We start from the raw sequence: 21,692 nt of genomic DNA, 5'->3' as shown, positions 1-21,692 counted from the left end.
TGCAGCACAGTTCTAAGACTCCCTGGCATGCTGGCTGTCCAGTTACAGCAGTCAGCCTCCTTCACCCCATTCCCCAGGCCCTCAATTCATTCCACAATGCTCTGGTCTACTCTTTCAGACACAGAGAGACAGACAGACTTCCTTTCTCCACCCCTTTATCCCACAGCTGGAGGGCAAAGGCTGTACACAAGCTACTGCAGACAGAGGGATGGGAGCAGAGGCACAGCAGAGTTGGAAAACACAAGACAGACCCAGCCAGAGCACAAGGTGATATCTTGGGGAGTATTAGGAGAGCATCAGCATCTTTGGTTTGTATGCACTGAAAACTACAATACAGATGTGATGTTGGTGTATTACTAGTCATCAGCTTCACCTTCTGTCCCCCTAACAGTGCAGCATGGTAAAAGGCTCCATCTCCATTCAAGTTTTAAACCAGAGCCTCCTCCTACAGCTCTGAATGACAATTAATAACCAAAGAAATTTGGTCTCTCTGTCTGGGACTGGCAGGGCCATCACCATACAGAACAGCCCACCTGCCAGTTTCCAGCTGTCCTGGTTTGGGCCAGGATAAAGGTGGTTTTCTGTTTCTGTACTTTTGCTTTTAGCTAAGTCTCTTGTAAGTAGTTGCACTTGCTAAATTAACAGTAAGTTTCTCAGGCAGTGTGTGTTCCTAGGATTGATAACACTTGATGTTTATAGTTACTGCTAGAGACTGGTATGCAGAGCCAAGGACACTGCTCAGCTCTGAGGGAAAACATTTTACCGTCCGGGGGAGGATACAGAGGTCCCCCCTGAACCCTCCTTTAGGGAGGAACAGACAAGATAGATGCCAGAACTGACCAAACAGAGTATTCCATCCCATATACGTCACACTCAGTATAAATTTGAGGCATCACGAGGGCCGAGCCAGATCTTTTCCTGATTTCCTGCTTCCCTTCCTTCACCCGGCATCCTGGAAGGATCCTGTCCGTTCGTCTGCCTGTGGTCCTGATCCGTGCCAGCCCATATCTGTGTGTTCCTGCCTCCGGTTCCCGACTGCTGCCGACTCCAGGAGTCCAGCCTGGACTTTCCCAGGGCTGCCCTACAGCCTCGGTGGTGACGTGAGAGTTATTGGGGGAAAGGAGGGAGGAATGTGGTTTCCATTTTCCTGTATATTTGTATATATTTAGTAATTTTACCTATTTATCACTACTGTTTCATTAAAGTTGTGTAGTTTAGTTTCCAACCCATAAGTCTCTCTCCCTTATTCTCTCTCCTTTCTCTATCAAGGAGAGAGAGAGATTAATAGAGAGCGTCTGTTATTCGGTTTAATTGCCGGGCCAGTGTTAAACCGTGACACCAGCCTGCCAACCTGAAAAAAAGACTGGATCCTACAAACCTGGATAAAATGTTCACATTTCATTTTTACGTTTGATCCATTTGTTCACTTCTCAAATACTTTTCTTCACCAGAAAAATATTTTGAAAATTCTTGATATCTCATAAACATTTGTGAAGATTTGTTTACATCAAACTACACTGAGTTTACAAAAAAAATACTGGTCAGGTGAAATCCTAGAGTACTTGGTAGGAATGCAAGCCACAGGCAGGAACAGCTGAAAGAGCTCTCAAGCTATCCTACATTATACTTTGTTTCAAATATCAATACTAATTCTTAACTTTCTGAAAGCAAAATACACTCAGTTTCTTAAAGACACAAACAAGAAAAGAAACAAACCAACTCACCACACACCCAACACATGAAAAAATGCCCATGAACACGTTGGTAGCAATTCATGCAAAACTCAGAAGCAGAAGAAATTTTTTGTCTCTATTCTTTGTCATGAGAGGTTCTAATTTCTGAATATATCGTAGAAAGGCTGACAGACAGGATGGTCTGAATTTTCAGAGTTTCAAATATTTAGGAGACACTCCACAGAAAGAAGCTTTTCAGTCAACTAGTATAGGACAGAGTCACCCAGATAAATCTGTTTATATATGATAATGTCATTAATATCATTTTAATATTCTTTCTTTCTATGCAAAAAGCACATCCTAGGGACCAAAAAAGCTTGTGACAGGAAAAGAATATGGGAAATATGGGAAAAGTTTCTTTTCAGAAGATTCGTGCTTGCCATTTGTCCTGTTTTGTTCTTCTGCAATCCTAACATAAAGAAGTTTGAAATCTTACTCTTGATTTTCACAGCACCTGCCTTCAAATATGGACAATTCCTTAACATCTTGAGTGAGCTCAGGTAGTGCTAGGTGGCAAGTTAACTCTCAAGTTAATCCACTTTATAGTAAGAGAATGAGATTTCACACATCTTCAAGGTAAAATGCAAATTTATTATGCCATCTGCAGACATTATATAATCCATGAAGTATTTCTTGGAAGTAACTGGGAAACCATACTGATAGTTCCTCAGCAATAGCAGAGGCAAACAAACAAACAAAAAAATTTGGCACAGCACCAAGGCTGTATTTTTTCCATCAATGCAGATCTCCCAGAGAGATCCTGTACAACATCCCAGAAGAACCTAATGAAGATAAATTTATTGTCTTAGTGTGGAACATCCTATGCCAAGTAAGAAAAGTGAGAAGGAACCATAATTCTTAAGAAACTGTCTTCCATGGAGCCATTACTTGATAAGAGATGGCACAAAGATCTAAAGTTGAGACTGGCATCTCAGGCAGGGCATTTTAAATATGTAGCTTGAAAGACAGACTCCAAGGAAGAGAAGCAAATCTGTTTATTCATTTCAGCCCTTATCCCAAATTCATCCATGCTCAGGGTACATCCCACACAGATTGTTGTTCACTATGCTTTTGTTCCATATTACAGAAATACAACAACATAAGCTCACTATAGATTCTTTAGAGGAATGACATGGACAGGTACAAGACTACAAGAACTTAAGATGCTGAAACACTTTCCAGGGAGAACAAACACAGTGAGAACAAGGTGGCCCTAATCTGTCTGTCCAAACCACTGACAAAAACAGCACAGAAGGTTGCTCCACATGGAGGATACTGCCACATCACTCTCAAATAAGGTATGAATTGCGGAAATCCTGGATTTAAAGCTATTTCCTGGCAGGAAGGCAGGCAGGCAAATGCAAATAGAGAAACCAAGTGTCTAACAGTGCTTAAGAGCTGCTACTCTCCCCAGCAGAGACCACAAGACTCGTGACATGCAGAATATTAGGACAGCTGGAGACATTCAGCAGCTGCCCAGAAGACAGGGTAGCAGTGTATATTCACTGGTCTTGTTAGTTGTCTCAATTGGCAAGGGTATGGAAGCTGCTTCTTTCTCACTCTGACAAGCAGGCTTAGTAGAGTCATGCAACTGAAAGCACTCAAGTTGTTTTCCAGTCATGATCTTGAGTCATATCTGAAGCTGGTACAGTGAGTGTACTGCATCTGGCTTTTCATTAAAAAACAATGAGAACTCAGAGTGTTCGGCTGCGTGCTCTGTGTAATTTAATTGACACTCAGGTAGTTCTAAAACGAAGCTCCACAAACAAAAATAAGCTGTTAATTCAAATCAGAAGAATCCCAATTGCAATCGATTCAGTAAAACACATGTGATTTGTCAACTGACACCTTTTGGCTCACATAAAAGAAATCCTATCGTTTAAATTGGAGATGAGAAGTGTTCTAGGAAGAATGACAGTGTGATAAAGAAATTATAAGCTAAAAGCATTCAAACAAGCTCACTTTACCAAGCCTGCGAAGATTAAATAAATATTTTAAGTGCAAGACGTGTGAAATAAATATCAACTTCTTTTGATACTACCTGGAGGGTAGATACAATAATACAAACACATACAAGCACGTTTCTTGGCATAAAACATTGTTATCCCTATTGCTGAGGCTTTTTCCATGGAATTTCAGAAATTTTATGAAGCCTCACCAAATAATCGAGTGATTTTTTTTTAATATATAGTATTTCTATATGCCCAGAGGAAACAAAAGCTGTCAACAAAAGCTTTAAAGTTTCAATTTTGCTTGAAAGAGACTCTCCAAACCTATCCTCTGGGCAAAGCATTTCATCAGACACATCCACAGGCAGAGCTTCCTAGGTATGCATGCATTTTGGAAGGAGGAGAAAGGGCCAGGGGAGGGAGTCCACAGAAAAGGTCCTGAGATCATCCCAGCACCTTCTCTTTTCATATAGTTCCCCACAGCTGCCTGCAGAACATCCACAGCCAGTGAACCACGTTGCTTCATTTCAGTAGCTGCTGCAATGCCAAACCCTATGGCAGTACTTCAGAATTATTCATTTCAGTAGCATCAGTTTTTCCAAAGATTGCTGGTGCAGTACTTTGGAGAGCTAAGTGGTAAAGACAATACTCCTAAATCAAAGAAACATCCACTCAAACAGAAACATTATAAATAAAAAGTGTGATGACCTTACCAATTCAGAATCAAAAATTAAAATACAATCAAAGGAACACCCTGATGCATTTTAAAAAGCCTGCTAGGAAAGTGGCTGCTACCAAGTAAAGCTGAACAGAGAGCCTGAAGAAAAGTGGCAAAACTTCTTAGCCACCAGATTAAACACATGGTCTATGTTTCCTTCACTTCGACTGACCATGGTAAGGGTCTTTTCTATTCTTAAAGAAGTAGTAAACAATTGCTAATTTAATGAGACAGAACCCAGAGATACTAATTGGGTACACTTTAAAAATAAAATTCCTATGTGCAGCACTAATTTAGTGGTTTTGCTGTTTTTTTAAAGTAAGATGGACTTTTTCTACTTGTAAACAATATCCTGCAAAAGCCTCTTGTTTTAAGACTTCTATTTCTTTAAAAAAACAAAAAGCAGGATTTGCTACTTCCTGTATCCATACCCACTCCAAATATTTCCTATAACTTCTCCCTGTTTTCCCAAAGTAAAATAGAATGAAGGAAGGCTGAAAAAGACAGGAAAATAAAGTTTTTAAAAATATAATTATTTTCCTGGGTCAAACCTTAGCTCCTTGTGAAGGATTCTGACAGAGACTTGAGAGAGAAACACTACTTCCATACACAGCCACAGATTCCCCTTGACCATATTTCTAAGTTGAGCAACCCAAACACAAGAGCCAGGATGCACAATAGGAATTGTAATGTGCCTTTAGCAACTTGATCCTGTTCTGACAAAAAACACCCACCAAGACACCCCTCACAAAAGCTGAGACTGAGCTCAATTCAAGGTGTTAGATAGTTTCAGGTTAACCTTGCACTGGAAGTAGCCTGATGACATTATTTTAGTTTCTCTTTTTGGCAAGAGTGTTTTAATTTAAGATGAGAAGGCAAAATTCCTAATGAATAAATACCTAAGCTACAGAAGATGTAAACAAGGACTTTCCTACCACATCCTTTCTTCCACAACAGCCTTTGAAAAAAGGAGTGCATGCTGGGACCAAACAAAATGCATAAAGGCTACTAGTACAAAATGTACACACAATAAACTTAAAGGCAACCTCTGGAAACTCCTAACCATATTATTACTTCTTAGGGCTCACCTCTGTAGTCACACTATGATTTCTGCTGAATGGTAGAATGTAACATATATCTACAAAATTACACTAGCCAGCATCCTTATGCTAATCCAGAATTGATTAATTTTTTTTCCTTCCCTATTTAGTGTAATTCACTTTGGCTTTCTGTCACAGACACTTTCCTATTTAGCTTGAACATTTCCAATCATTATATAATCAGAGCAGTTTTACTGGGACTGCTCATAAAACCTGTCCAAGTAGACAAACTGCTACAAAAAGCAACTACAACTGAGACCTCACTAAATTGCTCCCGTGACACGAGAGGTTCATATGCTTCTATTAGAAAATGAAGATAAAAATAAATCCATTATTAAATTCAGATAGGGAAGCAAACAACCACAAGGCCATTGCAATGGGGCATTTGGTGTATTTTCTTATTTAGAAAAAAAACAAACCAACTTTCAATGATACAGCTGTAAGAAGCAATCTATACCTGGGCTACCTGCCCACAGGGGCAGTGCCCTGCACCTCTCTCCCAGACAGACCTTCTCGTTGCCTTCTCTGGGTTGAGCACAGCATTGTGCAACTAGGAAAAAAAGATGGACAAAAACATCTCCACATCAGCTCTGGAAAGTAGGAACATGCAGGCAGGGTGTACAGGAGATGGACAAATGAAGAAGCAGGGAGGAGGGAAAAGGACTGCTTCCTTCAGCACCAGTCACTGGTTAGATTAGAACAAAGCCTGTGGTGAAACTGCTCCACAAATGCATTGTGCACACATAAATTAACCAAGCTGCAGCTACTGTTCAGCCATACCTAACAGCTGTGCCAAAAAAAAGTGTACCTACATTCTCAAATGCTTTCTTCCTAAAAGGGAATATGTAAGTCCCAAATAATCCCGCAATTCCATGGGGCATAATAGCTTACTTAAAACTACTTATGTTTAAGCATCACCATGAATAAAACTGCCATCAATGCAGTCCTCTCCAAAAGAAAGAAAAAATTAGAATTTGACAGGTTCCTAACATCCGCTTAAAAACCTTATCAGACTAGGAAACACGTTGAGTATTTTCACATCAAAAAAGATACTTATTTGCACTGTTAAAATGCCGATGCAGTCCAGTATAAAAGGAAACACAGCTAGCTCTCACAACATCAAAAGCTCTATTTCTAACGTATTACAGAAGTCTAGGAAATAAAAATAATACTCTACTTAATGTTCTTCAATGAAGAAAAAAAAATCTTCTCCCTACTCAGAAAAATAAAACACAGCAAAAAAAGAAATTTTTAAATTAACACAAAAGTGTTCATAAGAATGAGTTGGAACGTGCTGACTTGCACAAAAAGTAAACATAATTAATTGCAAAAATGTTTGCAGACCATAAAATTAACACATTCTAAAATGTAACATATGATAAATTAAGACTTGTTGCACCCTTATTTCTAAGTGTGCCATGCTGCTGAACACATGCCAGTACAGGGCCTGATCCCACAAAGATTTACACTCATAGCAAGCTGTGAATAGTCCTCTTACAATCAACAGGATTACTCACAGAAAATCTACTTATCGTGCATAAAATTATCCATGTGTTAAAAACTTTACCACCTTGTTTATCTGAAAATCAGTATCAGATCATCACCAGCATAACCATAACCTAATATTAAACGTGCATACCAGAAAGCTTTCAATATGATATTAACAAAGCCACAGTTACACATCAAAATCCACAGGGATGTCACAAGCTCAGCAAATATACTTTAAGTATGCCAGAAATCATAGACAATGTTACTTTTTCTCTTGAAAAAAAAAAAACAACAAACCAGCACACTGATTTTTGTGGCACTAACAACAAATTTAGAATAAACCCTAATAAACTTCTAAACTTCTAATAAACTAATAGAAAGTAGTTGTGTGTGAATTTATATGGAAATTTTTACCACTGTACAGTTAATCTCAAAAGAAAAATGCAGAACTTCTGCCCTTACACTATACAACTCAGACACTGAATTGTGGAGACTTCAGATGACATTTAGATGAAGGAAAGAAAGCACTACACTAGCCAGCATCCTTCAAGTACTTTGAGCAGTTTATAATGTCAGTATAACCAGTTAAAATGTTGTGAAATTTCATGTATTGCATGTATGCCTCAAGCTGAATATTTGTACAAGTATTTCAGATAATACATCCAATGTTTTTTTTTTTTCCATTTGATGGTGATAACAAGGCAATTACATGACAGAGGGGAACCAATCTAACAGCTTGCTGTCATCAACAGGAGCAGCTCTGCTCCCACCTCCTTCCTCTGAGAGTCCACCCTCTCTTTTGTGACTGATGCTCATATAAAGATATACTGGTTTATATGCTCCACCAGCCTGGCAATATTTTTTTTCCAGTTACTGATTTTCTGCCAGGTTAACTTACTGAGTGGATTTACCATAAACACAGAGTGTCTGAAGCACCTGTCAAAACAGGGTGCAGGAACAGGCCCTCCCCTGTCCAGCAATCACAGCCTGTCTCAGCCCATCTCATATAATTTCATCTTTAAATAAAGAGAAGAGAAAAACATGTTGCTTTTTTTAAACTGTGATGGGTGGTTTTGTTTATTTCTTTGTTTGTTTTTGACAAGCCCTTCAATTCCTCAGGTATGGCCATTCTTCACCTACTTGCCAGTATCTGTGAAGCACCTCTTCTCATCACAAGCACTATGCTTAGCATTGCTTCACAGAAGATAACCTGCTGGTGCTATCAGTTACTCTACTGGCCCCAATTGGCAAAGGTCTGTATATATGTATATAAAACAGAATGTCTGGTGTTTCTTTCCAGAGAGCTTTTTAAAAATCCCTAAAACATATATGAAAGCCTCTGGGAGAATACAAGAAGTTGCATGTAAGCATGTAGAAGTTTCAGAGATTATCACACCTCAGGTACATTTGTTGATTGCATTTAGCCTCTCCAGCCTACTGGCACTGTGCTTTTAATTAAAATATCATATTTTAAAGTGGATTTGTATAGTTATATCTTTTCTGAATCAAATTGTTTCCTTCAGCACACTGGGTGGAACTGCTCCATTGAAACAGGTGAAACTAGTGACAGATTATACCATCCTTGCTCCATTTGTGGCTGGAATGTGTAAATGAGATACAGAGAGGAGGAAAAGAAAGTCATGGCTATTTAAGTAGTTGAATGCAATCTTGCAAAATAGGATCCTACCCTTAATCCTACCAGAGATCTTACACAAGTCTCCACAAGCCATTTCTACTAAACTTTTTGTTAAAAATAGCTGATTAATACTTGTATTTTTATCATTTTCTAGGTGCCTACCCTGGCCCACTTAGGTCAGATTTACATTACGTGCTGCATATTCAAGACTTCAATTAAATCAATAAGAGCAATGCTTTGAAAATACTAAGATGGATGCAATGCTGTATATTCTTTTACTCAAAAGCAAAACAAAACAGAAAAGAGCACAACTCTTTGAGAGTCCAATGGACATCTACACCAAACACAAAGTTTCACCCTACTCCCAGGCATAAATTCTCCAGCCATAAGATGAGAAATACCCATTTTCTTTCACTGAGGCCTGGTAAAATACTTGCAAGAAAAAGCAATGTTCAATATAGGCCTCAAGGGTGAACCTCATAGGGCTCTTGTTCCTGCAGACAGCACAGGGCCTGAGGAGACAAAGGGACAGGACAAATGGAAAAGTGAGCCCATGCCAGTTACCTGGGCACTACTGTGAGAAGGCAGGCAAGAGAGGCCTGGCCTCACCTGTGCCCTCATCACTGAAGAGCAAAGGAGCAGAGAAGAGAAGAAAAAGAGCAGAAGGTTCCCAGCTAACATGGAGCAGCCACTTTGGTGGAGAATCCCAAGAGGTACGTGGGCACACAGATGTAAGACTGTGATCAAGAAAAGTAAGCACAACAGTAATGCTGAAGAGAGGAACACTAGATAGTTACAACCACCATGATGTTGTAACAGACCTGTAAGAGAGTTGGCTTCTTTTCTCAGCTCAGCCTCTGCTGTTGGGCAAAGCTGTTATCTTGGCAAATCATTCCCCACCCCACACTTCCACTTTCTTGTCTCCAAAGCAGGGGCAATGACCCACCAGGAATTTAGGTGTGAAGAGAGCACTAGGAACTATCTATGAAGGCCTCACCAACCTACAGATCACCATTACAGAAATGTCGCCAAGATCTTTGTTCTGCCTTCAGAGCAGGCAGTCAGAGAACATATGTTATGCAATGAGAGGAAACCAAATTACAGAGTAGCTGCTTATTCAATGAGCAGCAGGTATCCTCTCTGTTCAAAAAAGATAGGAAGTTAGGAGAAGGGGAGGCAGAGGGGATGCTTTGCTCAGGTATGACCAAAGGCTACTATGTAATACTAAGGTATAATATAATAGTAACATAATGTACATAATCTTATGATAGCAAAATTAAGGTGGTATAGGCAAAGCTTAGTGCTGCAATTTTAACATTTGCAAGCTTGACTTATACCTAAACCTGTTCTTTTAAGAGCATGCTTTTTTGCCTGCAGTATCTTTACTTCAGTTCCATTGTTCTCTAAAAGGCCATGTATCTGCATTAAAGAGAATAAGTAATTATGGAAAAATTCAAGACAGATACTCAGTATGTCTACACAGACTAAATAACATTGATCAATAAGCTAATAGAAGTATAATCAAAAAAGTTTTGAACCAAAAGATTTGAAGTTAGTAGCAGAAGTGGTCTTGGAGATCCTGGGTTACATCCCTTGTTTACATAAATGACAACCTATGGAAACCTTTCAGGAAAATACTGGCTGGCAGTAATCACAAGCCCTGGGTGAGAAGGACATGGATAACTGATAGAAAACAGAACTTACAGAGTACTAGACCAGGCTGCTCAAAGCCTCATCCAATCTGGTCTTGTTATTTCAGCAATTTGAAAGCATTATTTCAACACAGACTCTCAGGCCACACAAGTGTTTTAGAACACAGGAACTGTTCTCCTAAGTTGCAATTTCAGTTTTAGGACATCAGCATGCACAAGTACACATTTTTTTCTTATTCAGGGTAACACCTCTGTAACACCTAAAACTAAGTTCTGAGATATATCCTTTGCTCTCTATAGACTAACTTTGCACATGGGGGTACCAGCAAGGTACTTTCCCATTTAAACTTGCTGATGAGCCAGTGCCATATCCCAGCAGAACTATTTTTAATGCAAATTTGTTGCATTTTGGCTGTTTTTCAACACCTCCACCAAAACATGGAACAGTAACCTCACAAAATTCAATTAATCTGAAATACGATAGAATTAATACCTCATTAGTAAAAGATTGACTGCAGGCAGACCAAGCAAATCCTACGCTTTCTACATTGTTTTTTAAACACCACAGTGTTACCTTTAGTGGCCATCTGTCAAAGCCACCAGTGGTCTGGGCCACAGGATCTAAAAGAGCCCTTTCTAAAGCTCTAACACTTAGATCTCTGTTAACTGTTCACTCCACTTCTCAAACACCATAGGTCTAGCCTACCTACAATAAAAATAAAAGGCCTTTCAGAGAGCAATTGCACAAGACTAATCTACTTGGCAACTAAAAATCATGAAACTAAACATGAAACACAGAAAATAAACTACTTCAAGCACACAAATAAGCTTATCTACTTCACTTTTTTAACAAACACAAGGCAGCACACACATAACTGCACCAATGGCAAAAATAGGCCCCATATAATAAACCCCTGAGGAAAGAAGAAGAATGAGAGGTGACATTTATTAATCATAATGCAGAGGTTATTTCCATAAGGTGTCTGGACCCCTCAGAAATGACAACTGTATAAGAACATAAAAGCAGGAAATTACAATGATTTAGTTATCTGTAGAAGCAACATTGGAGAGTATATTCTGGTGGTATCCCTTTTTTCCTCTTAATGCCTGATTCATCAAGGGACAAGGACCACAGGATCTTGTGATGCTCCATTAAGGAGACCACTGACAAAAAAAAACCCTCACATCTATCACTGTTCTTTGAAGTATTCAACCAGTTATGAACTGGGTACCAAGGAACAATTTTCATCAGTGGAATCAGGGGTTGTTGTGGCCTAACCAGCACGCTCTAACAACATCAGAATAGTATCAGGCATCTTCATCAAGGATAAACAGAGGAGTCAGAACATAAAGGGCCACATGTTAGTATTTAAAGACCATATGAAATCAGCCAGAGGGGGAAGGAGTAGAAATACAAAGAAGGCAGCAATTACACCGCTTTCTCAAAACCCTCTCTTGGAACATGAGCATGTTACAGACCACATAAATGTGCCAAGACAATAAAGAAATTTTTTAAAATACACTTTTCTACAGTCAAGAGGTTTTTTTCCCATATTGTTGCAACAAATCCACCAGCTCCCTATTGATAACCAACTTTTGTGGTCAGATTAAATCAAGTAAGACCTATGCCTCCCCTGCTTACATAAAATTCCAAAATTATGAAGTCATCCTCTTTTAATTTGACTGCTCCTCAGGGAAAAAAAGGGTCATACTAAGTAACTACTAAATCCAGTGTGCTTCTGCAACATGCCTTCTTCAAAAGACAATTTACAACTCCAACAAGTGCTTCCAGGTAACTCTTCACCTCCAGACCCCAAGAACAGTATGAACAAGGAATCTCTCTGACTTCTATCACATACCTCAAGGTTATTATTTCTCATTACAGTTTTACATTTCTCAAACAATTTTAAAACACTTAAGCCCATTTTCAGATCAAGGCAAGCCAAAACATGAGATGTTTAGGAGACATTTAATAAGAGCATTAATAACACAGGTATCCTGGCCCACTAACACTCAAAATCCAAAACATAAAATTCAGACTTCCCAGGATTGTGCCCTCGTGAATAAAAAGATTGTGGAAATTGGATTCTACCTCAATCACTCTGGTACCCTGAAGCTAATCCTTGCTAATTAAGTGCTGAAATACAGAAATTCAGATTGATCAAAAGATATGATTCATGTTTATAATAACTCCTGTAATTATTAGGAACAAAAATCTTGAAGGTTCTTGATGCCATTAACTCGCAGGCCAATAATTAAGAGCTACCATCCCAAACAGGTCTGAAATTTATGAGAAGCCATAGTAAAATAACTTCATGATGAAGCCAAGTCCTAGAGAAATACATTCAATACAATCATTTCACAAGGCTCACTAGACAGTAATCTGCAAGGTCATGCAAAGAATTGAGAGATCACATTTTCTATCCGTCTGGCATTGCTGTTCCTTGAAAAATGACAGTAAATTCACACTCAGAGCTGCCTTGTATTTGATCCAGTATGGTGTACAGGAGACTGAGTAAAGGCCTCTAACAAGTACCAGAAAAGCCTGAACATGCTTGGTTTGCACGATCTGCTTTTAAGTGTTAGATTACGACAAACCCACTGGTTTTGTCTACAAATTGCCACCAATTCTACATATTCAAGCAATCTACTCTGACAACTAGATGATCATTTTCTGCATGCTCCTTTTCTATAAACTCTGTTTTATTCCCCCTGCCAGTCTCTTAATTTCATGTTGGGTATAAGTAATCGGTGCTCATAAAAAATGCATTTCAAATACATAAGAATTCTTTTCTACCAGTCATTTAAAAGGCAAACTTTGTAATCTCTATAAGGAAAAAGCAATATTAAAGCCAAGTAGCTTTCCATTACTTCCTTATACCCGCCAACAATACAAGCTTTCCTGATCCCCAGGAGGCAATCACATAACTTTCACATCTTTTTGCTGACTCAGATGAAAATTCATCAGAGTACAACTGTCAGACACACCAGTGACAGAGAAAGCTCGTGAGAACAGCAGCCTAATAAAACTTTCCTCCTTGAGGGATGAAGGCACTCTTTCTCCCCTACAAATGATTAATTTCTGTTTGATATCATTACAGCAATATTCACACAGGACTTCACACTAGATTTTTACCAAAATTAAAAAAAGGTTATAAGGTCAAAACATAAGCTGAAAATCAATATTCCAGGGACAGTTCTGGGAAACTTGTAAATTACTGTGGTCCAAAATAATTCTATCATATCTTGATTCCTCTGTATATTGACCCCCTCATTCTACACTTGACCTACTGTGGTCATTACAAAAGTTTTCTTCAAGGTAAGAAGTCTAAGATTGCCTCAGCAACAAGAGAGTTGGTTGAGTTTACCAATCTCTCACAAACCTGATGATCTCTCAAGGACCTTCCTAACCCCTAACATTCTGTGAAGAACTTTTTTGTTAAAAGAATCTGTAAGGACACAAAATGAGATGATTTCTTATATTTATTTATGCACTTACTGTTGTATCTAGAAATGCTCAGCACTGTAAATGACACAATTTAAAGCTCATATATATTTCATCTGACAAGATGTTCACAGGTAACAGTGACCTATGTTAGGAACCACTGCCTATGCAGTCAAAAAGCAGAGATCATCCTTCAGGAGGTCAGAAACAGATGACAATTTGCTTTAAAGTACTCCTATTTCAAAAATGCTGAAATCATCCACTGCATCTGGAAATACTGACCCTTATGCTTACAGAGTAAAAAGTCATCTGTGGATTTTGTGAAACATATTCATTCTTTGGCTTTAATATTCATTTTGCTCCCTCTCCACTCCCTTTACAAAACTGAAGAATGTTTGCAATGCAATGCTACAGATTCACTTGTTGAAAGCAAGACTGAGTAGTTTTCATTACCAAAGGAAGCCAGCAGAAAAGCTGGCGAATTCCTGAGTTGCTTCCTTGCTGTGCCCCTTCCCAGTAAACTACAGAACACAGCTACATCCTAGGCAGCTAACCCAGGTAACAGGCAAAATAAATTTCACTTTGTGCTGAACATTTCTCCTACTCAATGACTGCAGTTTCAGGCCACAGATCATCATAAATACCTTCTAAAAGTGCTTTATATACAAATATACAAATACACACACTTGCACATGTTCATTTTAGGACCATACCACTGTTTTCTTGTTCCAAGTCTAATCCCAACAATAGAAAAAAAGAAATCCGACAGTGTTTCAGGGCAATCACACAGTAGCTAAAATTCAAAGTAGAAAAGTGTAAAAACATATTTGCTTTCCCTTTCTTAAACACTGTTAGTAAACATATAACTACATTAAATCTGCCCAGCATCAGAATTTCTCACTTCACCTCCAGCACTAAGGTAACACGACCCGGTCAGGATGTTACTTGCATTGTAAACCTTTCTAATGATGTCCTTTATCCCCAATTTGGGGTACACAAGTAGTAAATGTTTTTACACATTTTATGCAAAATTGTTATAAAAACACTAAAATACTTGTAAAAAAATTTATGAATGGTCACCTTTTTACCTTAGCCTTTACCTTAGCTTCCTTCTGAAACAAATTCAGAGCAGAAGGCCTCATCCCTGAGTCCACTTGCACAGATATCACAACAGATTATTAGTATCATGTGCTAGATAAAGAAATTATTTTGGTTTACAGACATTTTACAGGCACCTTGATTTCTGGGGTTCTTTTGCTGTGGTTTGTGTTGTTTCGTTGTTGTTTTGAGGTTGGTTGTTTTTATGTTGGTTTTTTTTTCATATAATGCAAGAGATCCAGACAGTTTATATTTGACAGGCTGTTGATAAATCAAACCCTACCACTGTTTGCAGGTTGGAACTTCTTCCCACACAGATTTTCATTCTACCATCAGACTGTTTAATTCCACACTTACAAAAACATCATCCTGGTCTTAAGGGAAGAATTAGACAGTATGGTCCTAAAGTTTTCTGCACAAACTGTGACAAGATGCAGATACTGTAATACTAATATGACAGCAGGGTTTATAAAATGCAGGATCAGGCCAATAAATACATCCCATGAAAGAGCACTGTCTTGCTGTTTTCCAAAGTGCAATAAAATAATGAAGCCATATAGATTAGTAATACATTAATGATATGACTATATTCACACTGTTACCACTTGGTAACATAGCCCTGAATACATTAACACCCTGATAATATTGTGAGTGTTCTAAAAAAATATTTCTGAGCAAAAAGTAGTATCAGTCTGTATTATCTCCCAAAATAAAATTCTGACTGTATGGAAGAAATTATCCAGAGATTCTAACCCTTCTGCATGTTGTGCTTTCCACTGTCTTCTAGAAAGACACTGAATTTACCCTTAGGACACATTTATAATAAAGTTCTGTGAGACCATACCATGGATTTTTCCAGGTCTTTTATCCAACCTGCTGATTGATGTATCAAAAATATCTCTACATGCAGTCAGGGGAAGACAATTTAATCACTTATAATATTGGAATATTCATGTATCATTGTATTTTAATTTGTATGATAATTTGTCATTTAAATAGGTTAAACATGTGTCACCTGTGTAGTCACAGCATTACTGATGATGTATAAAATACTCTATGTGGATGATGAAAAAAATTTTATATTTAAAATGTATAGAGAATACTAATGAACTAAACAGATGGAGCTGTGTTTTTAACTTCACTAAAAATTACCAAAATAAAGGAACTAATAGCATTTGTGTAAATGAAAATAAAACTCATCAAAACCCAAATGGATTTTCTTTTGTTAGACAGAAGATTGTACTTGGCATATAGCTCCACATTATAGCCAAGGGCTGTGTTTTGCTGACATGGCCTGTCAATAGCTATGTCTCAGCTCTTAAAAACCAGTAAGTTACATGTAGAAACTCAATACTAATTCAAGGGTTTCTGCAGACAAGCACACAGAAGTGAAAAAGAAAAGAAAAAAAAAACTTATTTTATGAATCTTGGTACTCCAGGAAATACTATTTCCCTAAAAGTATTCCTGCCAAAAAACCCAAACAAATTAAAGTTCATGACAGTGCTGATCCTTCACATAAGTCCTGCAACCTGACAGCAGCAGGTACCCAGGTCTGCTCACATCCATGGAAACTCTGTGGGACTTCATTTGTTTTTAAGCACAGTTATGCAGATCAGACTGCCAGCTCAAGGCTTGAATGTATTTCATCATAAATGATGCTGGTTTGAAAGACAGCATCATTAAAATGCTAGGCAAAGGCACAAAAAGTTCTTATTTTAAATAAAAGATATCTTTTCTCTGTTAGATCCACTTAAAGTCTTCAAAGTAAAAAAGTATTTCTAATGGCATTCATTTTTCATGCCTTGTCCCACTCATTTAACATAAAAGACATTGTTCACTTCGGACAAGAAAGTCAGGCATCTCCCTTTCACTTGTAGGGTCTCCAGAACAGCAGCAATGTTTATTTATACAAGACATTACACTAACAGTACTAATTCTTATTTAACTTTTTTGTTACTTCACACAGAAAAATGTATTCCGTATTAGAGCCAAAATGAAACAAAACTTAATCCCAAGTTATGCTAAATAATTAAAGATGTTTTCATTTATGAAGACCCATCCCATCAAGCTGCTCCATACAGACAGATCTCCATTTGTAATATTTAGAAAGGGACAACAGCCCACATAGGTAAGAATCTACAGAGATCTTAGTCACAAAAAAAATTAAAAATTCCTAGCAGCAGATACAGCAGACAATCCCTCTCTGCCTTTCCCCAAAATACCAGAACACAACAAACTCTTCCTCCCCATTACTAACCTTTAAGAAGTTTGACCTAAATCCAAACACTACCAACCACTACCCTGAACTTCACTGTTTGCAAATTTACATTACCAAACCTGTGGTGCAAAGAACTCACCTAGAAGTGAGACAAACCCTTAGATGTACTGACACCATACTTCACCACAGTGATATATTCTTAGTATTCTTGTAGTTCAACTCATATTACTGGTACACAGAAGTTCTCAGCTGGAAGAACTTCCAACCCCAACAGTTTTACAATGCCAGCTGTCTCTAGAACACATGTACACTCCACAGAGCTTTAAATCTTCACACAAATAAACTTGTACACACTGAACTGAGAAGGAAAATAATCTTTTGCAGAGCTACATGGAAGTATTGCAGAAGTATGTGTTCCTTCAGGTGAACAATTTAGCCTGCAATACAACTTTTCACATCCTCAGTACTTTTTCATCCTATCTTTTTTTAACCACTGTGGTTCTTCAGATAACTACTTAGCTACTTATGCTTTGATTTCATAATCCATTATCTTGGGGATTTTCCACAGATAGGGTAAGGTCACAATACAGCAGAAATTAAACACGTATGGACACGGACAACAGCAGAAACACAGACTACATCCACGTATGTTCTCTTAGGCCTTAACCTGAGGAGGGAAGACAGAAAAAGTGCATGTGCATGTGGCAGCTAAATACAAGAGGTCAGCATTTACATGAACTCACTGAGGACATGGATACCTGGGGAATTGGAGCACACAGACATCTAGAAACAACTATGAAGAAAATACTTTTGGAAACGGAATCCACGTGTACATTCAGCTGAATATTCATCACTAAAGGCCATGAAAACTGTTTTCAGGAAATCGTGCAACTGAGAAACTAACTTTGTAGTTTTCCTTAATGACCACAACAAGAGCATGGTTTGCCCCTGCTAGGAATCCATCTGTGCCCTGCACCAGGAGTCTGCAGATCCCACAGGAAAGCAAACCTCGTGAGCTCTAGAGCTTCCCAGCACAGCCCCAGTGTCTGCAGATGACAGCTGTCACTGGACACATGCATGAATCCCAAGCCTTGGAACACGGGAAAACTAACACTGCCCTAAGGTATGCAAACTTTTTACACAGCAGGATAGACCTGAAGCCCAGATTGGACCGCTAGTTTATCCAGTCCAATTCTGAGTACAACAGAAGAATGCCTGCAAAAACTGATACAGGTCAGCACTGTTTTTCCACCTCTTTCCTTTCCAAGGCATGCTGCAACAATCTGATGGAGAACGACTGCAAAAGTTGTATCACTTACAAGGATGAAATCTGATATAGGCATTCCAAAATGTTTAATGACAGGCCCAGGTACATATTCAGAGCAAGCCTGTACAGTATTAGGGAAACCTCTGAGTAAGTACAGCAAACAAACAAGGCAACAGAGATCTTACTCAAAAGAAAAAACATAGTCCTCTGTCATTTGTCTTTTCAGTACCAATGGTGAAGATGCTGCTCCTCAGAAATAAGAAATCTCCCTCATCTAAAACTTCTTGGACCAGAATGTCACGTGTGTGCAGACACAGAGGCAGGTCATGCTTTGTGGAGACTTGCAAAGCAAGACTAAAGCTGTGGTCTCTGGATTCTACATATCATCTATGTTTTTATCATTGTGCAAAAGCCCTCACAGCTGCTCTGAGCATGTTACAAAAAATTAAGTGATCAGAAAAATGATTTACGTGTGCAGCATAAATGTCTTCCCTTTTTATGAGGCACTGTAATACAGACAGTGCTGTACTCATCCCAGCTGAGCTTTGGCAGGCACCGAGGGAGGAAAGAGGAGGAAGAGTGGAAGCGTTTAAAGCCCAACTAATTTCTCCTGCACTCCTACTGCTCCTCGCTGCCCTCCCAGCCACTTCCAGCCTGGCACTTGTTAGCAGCTCCTGACGCTGGAGAGGGGTCCCTCGCAAAAGCTTCCTCCGAGCAGCTGAGCGCAGACGCGCAAAAGGTTATTAAAATAAAAATAAAATAAATCCACACAGGTCGGCACACTTCACCTCTCTTACACCGGGAACAATGGAGACGCGGGCGGCGGGGGGATACGGCCGCCCGGCAGGACAGGGCCGGGAGGGGACTGCCAGCCTGCCCGCCTGTCCGTTCCTCCGTCCGTGGCTCTTTGTCCATCTGTCAGACGACCCCGCTGGCAGCGCCAGCCCCATCCCTACCTCCCCGGCGAGGCCTGCTTGGCCCCGCGGCTCCCGGCCCAAGGCGCGGGGGGCCGGCAAGTCCCGGGGAAGCCCCTACGCCGGCCGAAGGGAGCGGAACGCAGCTGCCGGCGCCCACCCGCCCGGCGGGGAGCGGGGACGAAAGGCTCCCGCCGCCTCTCGCCTCATCCCCCGCTCCCCGGCCTCTCCGCCAGCGCGGCCAAGCGCGGCCCATGCGGGCGGGACGCGCCGGGCCGGGCCGCTCCGAGCCGAGCCGCGGCCCCCCCCTTCCCTTCCTTTTCCTCTCCTCCTCCTCCTCCCTCCCTCTCTCCCTCCCTCCCGCCGCGCACCTCCCGCCGCGACGGCGACGGACGGACGGACGGGAGGCCCGGCCGAACCCCGCCGAACCCCGCCAGCTTTCGCTCCCGCTCCCGCCCGCCGGCACTTACCGGCCGCAGAGCTGCGAAGAGAAGGCGGGCCGGGCCGGGGCGCGGCGGCGGCGGCTCAGAGTGCCCGTGCCGCGGCCCCGGGCATGGCGGGGCGGCGGCGGGGCGCGGGGGAGGGGAGGCGGCGGCGGCGGGGGAGGGGAGGCCGAGGGGAAGTTGGCGGCGGCGGCTCCTTCCTGCTCCGGCGGGGCGAGCGGCGCCTTCCCTCAGCCTCCTGCTGGCGGTGACAGCGACAGCCCGGCCAGAGCGCCGCCGCGCCGCGGTGCACCATGGGAAACACGCCCGGAGGACCGGCGGGCGCCCGGGCGCGGCGGGACGGCAGCGAAGCGAAGAGGAGGAGGAGGAGGAAACCGAACCGCGCCGAGCCGGGCTCGTCCGGGCTCTTCCGCCGGGGCTGGGATGGGTGGGATTGTCGGCCCGGGTCAGGCGGGTGGCGGGAAGGCTCATGGAGCGGGTCCGGCCCAGCGCTGCTGCTCTGTGCCGGCCCTGAGGGGAGCGGGGCAGGGAAAGGCCCGGGGGTCGCGGGGAGCGGGAAGGCCTCGGGGCTGCGGGGAGACTCCCAGGGGGCTCCCATTTCCAGTGGGAGCTCTGAGGGGAAAGGGCCCCCCCTGAGCCCGGCTCCCCTCTCCCGTGCTAACCCCGCTCCTCTCGGGGGACCCCGGGCCTTGCAGGGCAGAGGGGTGCGGGCCGGGCAGGAGGCCCCAGGGCCCCCGTGTGCGTCTGGAAGGGGTGGGAGTGGGACTGCCGAGGGCCTCCGGATCCATGCAGGAGTCCCGAGATGAGGTTTCTGCACTGTAATCTCCAGGATCACGATGTCCTCCGTTACCCCACACGGTAAACAGTCTGGGGAATCGCTAGAGGCCAGGTATTCCGGAGGCCCGCGGTTCCTCGGCATAGCTCTCCACCCAGACTGGCTGCACCTTCACCTCTCCGGCTGTGTCTGGGTATCTCTCGCATCGCTCAACTTCATCTCTTTTAGGAGTTACCAACTTTTTCACGTTTCCCTTAATAAAGTCTTGAGCCCAGCAACATACCGAAACACGTGCTTAACTAAATTGCTGTGTGTCACTTGCTTATAATTAAGCGTGTGCTTAAGTGCTCTGCTGGATTGAAGCCAAAATCTGCGTAAACTCTATTGGGTAAAATTTACCAGCTTCATCGGGTTTAGCTTTGTGAGTCATTCAATCAGCAGCGGCCCAAAGCTTTTTGCTACAAGTTCAGCTGTTCCCAGGATGTCCTGTAGGATCACCCTGTCTCTGCCGCAGGGTTTATGCCCTCCATTCAGGTCCTGTTAGGAGTAAGATACGTCTGCCTGGTGAGTCAGCTGCATGTAGGGTTTCTTGTTCCTTTTAACGAGTTGTGTTAATAAGCTTCTGCATCCTTATGCAGGTCATAGGTTGTGCCATCCAGTGTAATAAATTGCACTAGGAAGAAAATATTAATGACATTAGGGCCGAGTTTGAAGGTCTGCACTGACTTTATGTAATGCATATATTTCAAAATAATTGCATTGAGTTCTTCATCTGTATGAACTGAGGAAGGAGTTAATAAAATGTGGCTACAGTTCATGCAGTCATCTACAGCTTTACATAAATAGAAGAGTCATTAACCTGTTTGTTGAATAAAATGGGAAACTTTTATTTGCCAAAAATAGAGTTTTAGGAACGGAGGGAAGATTTACATTTATGCAGCTTTGATTTTTTTTTTTTCCCTTCAAAGACAATTAATTTGGTGACTCTATTCATTTTTTACCTGTCAAAAAAAAATCTTTTGGATTTCATTAAGTCTGAGTCAGGAAGCTCAGCACTAAAACCTTATTTTAAAATGCACGGAGGAATTAAGGCTTTCTGCAGGGTGAGCACAAGTCTTTCTCCAAGGACGCATCAATTGGAACCTGCTTTTCAAACAATTTTGTTTGGCAATTAGCAGTGTAATATGAAGAAGAAAGAAGACTGCCTTGTGCTTAAAGCGAAGAAGAAGGAATCAGCATGTTTGGGTTCTGTTCA

General features: G+C 41.2%; 1 protein-coding gene across 4 annotated transcripts in view; it reads right to left on the bottom strand.

Annotated features, from left to right (window-relative positions):
- ZNF148 (zinc finger protein 148) overlaps window positions 1–19,768 on the bottom strand; it is a 36,165-nt gene extending 16,397 nt beyond the window's left edge. For 3 of the 4 annotated variants that reach the window (XM_030454675.1, XM_030454678.1, XM_030454680.1), the window contains exon 1: window positions 19,690–19,768. The gene's annotated coding sequence lies outside the window, so the exon portion shown is untranslated. Of the gene's footprint in view, window positions 1–19,093; window positions 19,167–19,689 lie in introns of those variants that run through there. The other variant, XM_030454677.1, reaches the window with a different exon arrangement.
- Window positions 19,769–21,692: the final 1,924 nt, after the last annotated feature.

This window comes from Calypte anna, chromosome 7, assembly GCF_003957555.1.
Source record: "Calypte anna isolate BGI_N300 chromosome 7, bCalAnn1_v1.p, whole genome shotgun sequence".
Classification (NCBI taxonomy): domain Eukaryota; kingdom Metazoa; phylum Chordata; class Aves; order Apodiformes; family Trochilidae; genus Calypte; species Calypte anna.
Note: the sequence above shows the minus strand (reverse complement) of the source record. Positions and strands in the feature narration are given on the sequence as shown.